Source organism: Meleagris gallopavo, chromosome 3, assembly GCF_000146605.3.
Source record: "Meleagris gallopavo isolate NT-WF06-2002-E0010 breed Aviagen turkey brand Nicholas breeding stock chromosome 3, Turkey_5.1, whole genome shotgun sequence".
NCBI lineage: Eukaryota > Metazoa > Chordata > Aves > Galliformes > Phasianidae > Meleagris > Meleagris gallopavo.
This window is the reverse complement of record NC_015013.2, coordinates 69,693,683-69,701,984: the sequence shown is the minus strand read 5'-3', so window position 1 is coordinate 69,701,984 and position 8,302 is coordinate 69,693,683. Positions and strand designations below refer to the sequence as shown.

The 8,302-nt window shown below is 40.9% G+C and overlaps 1 long non-coding RNA gene across 1 annotated transcript; it reads left to right on the top strand.

Moving 5' to 3' along the window:
* Nucleotides 1-647: 647 nt before the first annotated feature.
* On the top strand, nucleotides 648-6,620 carry LOC109366839. The gene is made up of 3 exons (XR_002113476.2): nucleotides 648-1,055; nucleotides 1,169-1,313; nucleotides 4,353-6,620. It is a non-coding gene; the product is annotated as an uncharacterized LOC109366839 (long non-coding RNA).
* Nucleotides 6,621-8,302: the final 1,682 nt, after the last annotated feature.

Here is an 8,302-nt window from a genome sequence, read left to right as displayed (position 1 = left end):
AGAGAATGAGTTTAGTTAGACAAAGATTTTAGTTAGAGGAGCATAGCTCCTTAGGGTAACTGCAGGACTTGAGTGGAGCTGGGCAAGTCATAGTGATGGCACAAATATAGCATGTCTCCTGGCATGTCTGTTCTTCGACTTGCAGAATGATTTCCAGAATTGTTACTGGAGCTCTGTCTACAACAAAACAGGGGTAGTTTGTCTTCTCACAGATGATAGGAGCTCAGGTCACGGAGAAGCAGGGTGAGGAATAAGGTTAACCTCACAGCCTCCCCTACATTTCACAAAGGCACACCACTGCTGGTGTTAAGCTCATGTTTTGCTCTTTTTTTGGGTGGTTTACTCAATTATTTCACAGAATCACAGAATGGCCCAGAGTTGGAAGGGACCTCAAGGATCATGAATCTTCAACCCTCCTGCCACAGGCAGGGCCTCCAACCTTCACATTTAATACTAGGCCACTATTTGTAGCTTTCTGGAAGACTTACCTCTGAACATCAAGGTCAGTGATTTGTACTTCATTTCAGGACGTGGAGGACTTGGTTTAGAGGGGATAGCTTTTATCAGTCACTTTTGCCCTCCATGCTTTTCCATGGCATGGAGCCACGTTCTTTCTTACCCTCTTCCAGGTTGTGGGAAAAGTAGGAACATGATGAGGAGCAGAGGGATAGACATTTCAAAACAGTGCCATTCTGACACTGAGCAACTTATTTAGCCAGCAAGGCATTGCCGAAACACTGAGGGGACCTCTGGCTATTGCACTCCTTCCAGCGCCTCTGGGACATGCTCACTGCAGACCAGCTGGCACCTGGCAGCCAGCCAGCCCAGCACCTGAAGATGTAGGGTTTCCATGCCCCAGGTGAAGAGCACTACTGCAGCTAATAGAGGATAACAAGGAAAAACTGTGAAAAATCCTGCCTGTGGGACTGTAGAAGATAAAAGTCTTTTGTAAGTGTACCTGTGTCACTCTCACAAACAAATGGGGGACTAGGAGCATGGAGCTGAGGTCAGCCTTATGCTGCAATTAGGAGAGACTGAGGGAAAAGCACAGGCGAGTAAGTTTGTGCTGTGGCAGGAGAGTGGTTGTTTCCTGTTTTCATGACAAGTTCTCATGTCTGAATGCTAAACCTGGTGAATGTCACATTTCACTGATCTGCTTGGTTTATAGCTATTTAAATATAGGATGAACTTTTCCCAGTTTACATTGCTTTCACTTGGAATCACTGCTTCCATCCAATCTAACCAGCAGCCTCACCTGTAGCCACTTCTATGCCTGAGAAGACAGAAATAACTTCCTCATTAATGTAATGATGGTAAGTACTAAGACCCTTCACTCAGCATAAGTTGGACTGTACAACCTTTAAATTTCTGCTAGCTCTCACAACACCAGTGTTGCAGGAGGCACTGTGGGAACAGTACGGCAGCCCAGGCACAGCTCAATAAGGGAGTAACAAAGAACTTTGTCAGTTCGGAAAGAGGGTTTTGAGTCTGAAGTTGTAAACTGATAACAAGTTGGACACACTGCACTGCTGTGTTGTGAAAGCCTAATGTTTATCTTCTGTTTGCTCTGACTAGCTAACATTTTCCATTCTCTGGCTGTTGTAAATGGCATTTCTTTCCATGATCATGAGGAGAGGCCCTGATCTTTGCTCAGAAATGAGTCCAGCTCTTCCATCAAAACCGATCATCAAATCATTACTGCAAACCTTGGACAGTTTTCTTAAGTGTTTATATTTTGAACTGTTGGAAGGAAAGCTTCTAATCTTGAACCCCAGAGGAAGCAGGTAGACCAAATAAAGTAAAATAAATGCTTTTTAAAGTATCCTTTACAAGCTTCCAAGAAGTCGCTATACTTATCAGATGCTGATATAATTTCCAGGAGTTACTTAGAAATAGTTGTCAATTCTCATCAAAAGTGATACGCCTGGGAGATTTAATACAGAGATTCCTTACTAAATTTCTCTTTTCTGATCTTGAACTCATCTACAAAGTAAATTATTTACATTTTTAAAGAACACTAAACACTTTTATACATCAGAGAGATGGAAAATACTCAGCAACTCTGACTTCCCAATGTAATGTTGATAAAACCACACTTTTTATTTTTTTTTTTTTTCAGTTCTTAAGTTTTCAGTCTGGGAGAAAGAAAGAAGAGAAGCTGATAAAAACATGAAAGAAAAAAAAAAAGAGAATTTGTAGATCTTTGTAAAAAGAGCTCACATCATTTGGGAGATAAATAGCAGCATATGGAGGAGTTGTTTTCCCTTTGATATGCAAGTTTAGCAGCCATTGATCTTCAGTGAGAACTGTAAGAATGGACCATACAGCAGAACTACAGTTGGCAGTTTGCACAGAAAATAAATAAATAGAGTTACATGCCTATTTCTAGGCTATTTCAGAGGCTGAATCGATTTCTGCCAATACCAAGAACTCACACTGCTGTGTATCAGCATGCAGTTACTGAGATCTTTATTAGAGTGGCACTTATGCCATTTTTGCTGAGCTAGTTTTGAGTTCACCAGAGCTGAAAGATGAACCTATTCACCTTACAATATTGTTTGCTTTACTTACTGTTTTTTCCATATTACACTTTGAGACTCTCGCCATGTAATTTTATGGCTTTGAAGTTGCATGGGTTGACTTATAACTATAATAAAAGAATTTGGAATGAGATAACACAAGTTTTTCCATTATTTACAAAAGGTTGAGGCTGCCTATTGAACACTTCCACAGTCCATAGCCCTGTTAAAATGTCTAATTTTTCAAGCAGCAACAAGGTTGTGATATACCCTTACAGCACACAGACTGGACAGGATAGAACTTGTGAGCTTCTGAGCACAAGCAAGAAAAAATTCCAGTTTATTATTTTTAATTCAGTCTTTCTGGAGAACATTGCATTTTCTAGTTACAAATTAACAGTATGCTTTTATCCTACACAGCTGCTCTAGGACAGTTTGTGTTTCTCTTGATTTGTGCTCTTCTTAACGCGCATGAACTTTAGTTAAGGGAACATACAGAGAGGAGAAGCTTTCCAATCCCTGTCTGTTTGTTGGGGACTGACCCCAAACACCATTTAATGTTTCTTTTCCCCAAAAATTGGTGCTCAGAAACTGAGGACTCTGGGAACAATGGACAGTGACACACACCCCACTCTTTCCCATTGCAGAGCCATTGCTAAGCCAGAGCAAGCATGCTGTGCTGTGAACTGCACACAATCCTAAGTACTCAAAAGGCACTGCAAAATCCTCCAAAAACGAAATTCTTTGAAACCAGGTAACTAAGTTTTTAGCAGTTCTCCTGATAAGATCACTCACAAAGATGAGGCTCTGAAAGGTTCAGTAACCAACCACATAGCAGGTTAGTAGCACGAACATTCCAATTGTTTTCTGGACTATAACATTGTGCCATATTTGCTTGGGATTATGTGCAAGTACACATTATCCAAACAGTAAAAATAATAAAAACAGTCTTGCATAAAGCAACATAAGCCACAAAAAATCATGCAGAAACTTGCTGGAAAGATGGTTGAGTCACCATCCCTGAATGTGTTTAAAAACCCTTTGGATGTGGTGCCCAGGGTCATGATTTAGTGTAGGGTTGTTAGACTTAAGGCAGTATGGTTAGATTGTGGTTGGATGTGATGATCTTGAAGGTCTTTTCCAACCTGAGCAGTTTTCTGATTCTATGATTCTATGAAATCAAGAAAAAGACAGATACTGATTTTAATAAGTATTGAATCTGACTAGCAGAAAAGCACTCAATCCATGAGCAACAGCCCATCTCCCCTCAGGAGTGCTCCCGCTCCCTGGTGCAGGGAGCTTAAGGCAACAGCTGAAGATATCCTAATGCCAGGGGTAGCTTTCCTTGCAAATATAACAGTAAAAGACCAAACACTCCCCCCGTGTTAAGAGACAGTGGGAGATAAGAGAGAGCAGTTCCTTTCTCCTGGCAAAGGTTAGGTCATCTTGGAGCATCTTTTAAATTTCATAATTAAGCCTACAGAGTAAAAGAAAAAACAGCAGTAAACATCATCTTGGAAAAGATAAGGCTTGATTCAGGAATTTAAGTTTCACTGTGAAGAATTGCTGTGGTTTCCCAGATTTTCTATAGTACTGAGCATCAAACTGATCTCACCTACCTCAGGGTCCTTTGCAGATGGCACTGGTATGCCAGCCCTCCATTACAGCTTTTTGTGCATTTGTATACCTAACATATTGATGGATTCCTTCAATCAACAGGCTGTACCCCCAGGGCAGGAACTGTGGGCTCACATTCCCTGCCCTTGGCATTTGCTGGGCTAGAAGGAGCTGTGGTGGATGGAGCTGTGTTTAACATCCATGTTGTCCTTGTAGGAAGTGAGCTGCAAAGTTAAGGAAGAAATGCTCTGATGGCCTCAAGGATCATACAAGATAGCAGATGAGCTCTCTCCAGCCTCTCCCTGTCTTTCTCAAACTGTGGTACCCAGAACTGGAGCCCAGTACTCCAGATGTGAGCTCACCTAGGTAAGAGATACACTGTCCAGTAGTATTATGGAAATATTTTGAGAATAACACATTCCTCAACTCATGGCAAGCCACATGTGCTGGCAACAACGTGCAACTTGAAGCTGCCTTTCTAAGCAAAGTGCTACTTGGCAAACTCTGCCACAGTCCAAACCAGGTACCAACACTGTTCCAGCTTTTCTGTCTGGTTGATGTGTCACAAGTAAGCTTGGAAATCTTATCTGAGTATCTGGATCAAAGATTTGCCAGAGAAATAAGTTTTCCCAATGTATTGGTTTCCCAGGATAAAGCTGTCTATCTGTGCATCTGTCACCATTAAGACTAGCATTAGCAAGACTGTACACATAGAAGTATTTGTCTTTGTTCAGTATTGACATCATTTATATCCTTTTTCTCTGATGAAAGGATGCATTTCTCATGCAGGATATTTTCATCTGAAAATACTTAAATTTGGGTGTCTCTTGTACTGTATGCTCATCAAAATTCAAGTTTGTGATGCTTCAAGCCATGATGAAATATTTTTGTGTTTTTCTCCTTCTCCATTGGTGCTTCTGGTTGTAAATCCCTGACCTTTCTATTTCTTGCTTTTTATTTGGGCATATTTTAGATTGAGTTGCTGTTCTGAGTAGTGTATTTGATTTCTACACATCTTGAGAAACCGTTGGGATATTATATCTAGAATCTCTTCAGAGACCGGAGACAGAAGTCTGGTAGTCATAATTAGAAAGTTTCAGAAAGTCTACATGCAAAATATATTAATTAAAAGCATTTGATGAACATCTATGAACAACAAATGCTTTAAAAAAAAAATCATATCTACTTAGATTCGGGATTAAGTTCCCAGCTGGCTTCACAGTAGCTTCCGTGTCTTCTGCTGGATATGGATCTGGCTCATTTTTTGTAATGAGAACTTCAAGTAGCTCTAGCTAAAATGAATGACAAAGCTGATGCTTCTTGGTGAAGTAATTAATTAATTAGTGTGTATGCATGCATGTTACCACAAATATAATTTCTGAAAATATGAAGAACTTTGTCCTTGTATAAAGCCCTCTAGAGTCATTGCAAAAAATTTGCATGGACTTCATTGGGTTATGGATCACATCCTGTAAATATCTGCATTTTTAGACCTTTTCTAGTGCTTTCTCTTCCAATGGAAATTAATAGCTTCTTGGAATTGAAATGACCAGTTTCCGATTTAGTTTTGCATAAGAAGCAGAGTCCAGTAGGATTAAATATGAATGGTGGCTTGCTAATTCATTAATCATGAAAATATGATGTGCAGTTAGTTACATAAGTGGTTATTTTTGCATGGAAATGTCTGCTACTTCTATGTCTGTGCAGAATCACTTCAAGTGCAGAAGCAGGAACATACAAACCCATTCATTTCAATATACTATTTTAGACAGAATGCACAATGATACATAAATACTCTGTAGACAATAGTGATTTTGTAGCTGTTAGCACAATTATAGGTCAATGCATCCAAGTATCCTACCTGCACATGATTATACACGTTCCTGGTCAGATGAAGCAGAGTATTCTCAAAGTATATATGAGACCTTTCCAAACCATCTTGGCCACATGTGACCTATGCAAAATATTTTATTCTGAGAACTTTTGAAAATGTAAATATTACAGCTCCTTTTCTCTTAAAAGTCTGAGAAATCAGATAAGAAAGGTTGGGTTGGCTCCAAACAATACTGAATTCTTCTCTATCATCCAGCAACAGACTTCTGCATCAGTGACAGGTAACAAGGACAAGGTTTGATGCGCCATTTGAAAATCATCCACAGCAAGGAGCAAATCAACATAAGATGCAAGTCAAAGGACTGTTGAAATACTCACTTTCCACTTGAGCATGCTGTTGGAAGCTGAAATTCTGCACTGAACTTAGTAATTCAATATGCTTGGCAAATACAAGAGGTTGCCTCATTGGCACAGATCTCTTCTGTGTAAAAATGATGGAAATGCCAATTCCACCTTTGTCTCCTTCCAGTGTCCTTGCGCCACTAGCACCCTGTTGTCTTTCCCAGGTAAAAGGATAGTCCCAGGCTCAATTCACTGTACTTCCGCTGTCATGGCCAGGGCCCTGCCAGGTACTTGCTCTTGTTAAAAGAAAAAAAAAAAAGAAAAAAGAAAAAAAAAAAAAAAAGAACCTCATGAATGCTCTGTTTTCTTGTCATCACTGTTACTTTCTTAAAATGCATTAGCACGTGATTTTTCATTTCAAGACAAGATATAGAGGCACAGAAGTTTCAGGATCTGGCTTCCACTGAAGTCTACTTCTCTGAGAAAGCTGTTCCTGAAAAATAGTGCCATATGGAACATTGGTATAGCCATAATTTTTTCTTTTTCACAAGGCAACACAAAAACAGATAGAAAGGGAATATTTGAAATTACTGTAGCCATTTTGAAAGTGCATAAAGGTATTTGTGGCTGTATAGTCCTTGTGAACATTTTTCACTAATACTTACAAGTATTTTGAACTAAAGAGATGAATTATCAAATGCTTGTGCCTTTCATCTTATCTGTGTTTTGTTCAGCAGATCACAAAACACAGACCTACATGATATATCTCCTTGAAGAGCCAAACAGCAGCGAGAGAATGAGCAAAAGCTGCACATAACAGGTGGAGAAACAGGAGAATGGAAAGATGAAGGGAATCAAGTACAAGGTCTCATGATTACTTAATTGCTATGCCCACATCTTGTTCCATAATGCATACAAGATTTCAGCCACCCAATCTACTGAAATCTCTCTCAGGACATGTCAGACTTTAACTAAGCATCCTCCTCTCATCCTGCTGGGTTATCCATTCCCCTTGGCTTTTTGCCACCTTCTGTTATGCATTATCCCATCAATTTTGGTCGTCACATTACATATGAGACTTAACATACTACTGTCTTACTGTTGCTTATGTCAATTACTTAATACAAGGAGATTCCCAAGCTTCCCAGCTGTTCTCATCCCCCATCTTGACTGTACTACCTATGGTATTTGGCAGTGTTCTGTCAGCCTCTTGGCCATTCAACTCTGCTAATTCAATGTAGTATGCAAGGGACATTGTAGGAGAAAGAAAGGCAGGCTTAGCATCTAAGAGCACCCAAGTAAACCTAAAGACTGAAATGATCCATCCCAAAGGGAACCCAATTATTATTACTGGTCCAACACAATGCTATCCTGTGATAAAAGGAAGATCTTTGGTAAGTCACTCCGTCTCCTCACGCTAACCTACTGCTAGAGGAGGGTAAATCTTCAAAGCTGGTGTACCAAAAGAACTCTCTTAGCATTCAAAAGAGGCTGTGGTAGCGTCTCTCACACCTCTGCAGTGAGAAAGAGCGAGCTTATGTGGTATTCCATTCCTACCTGCTCGGATGACATTAGGACCAAATATTTAAATATATCATCTCTGTTCCCAGGCTATGGAGCCAAAAATGGTGTGATCAAAGCTGATTCCTTGCATGCCACACAGTGTTTCATGTGCTTTTTCTTGCACTGGGACATCCTGCAGAACTCGGACACACAAGACTTTCCTAGGTGGAAGCCCAATGGCTGAACATCCTGCTCACCCACCGTCCTCTGCATCTCATGAGCACTCTACCACGGTGAGGGGTCTATAACAACTTTTCTCTCTGCCCGGGGGCCCCAAACGAGTACCCCTCACCTCGCACTGAGAGGCAGTTGCCCGGGGGCAGGGATGATTGGCGAGAACTCGGAACCCCAGCCGCCGGCAGGAGACTCCGGCTACCCCCGCCCAGGGCGGGAGGCCGCGCCGAGGCCCGCGGAGAGGGAGGGGAGCG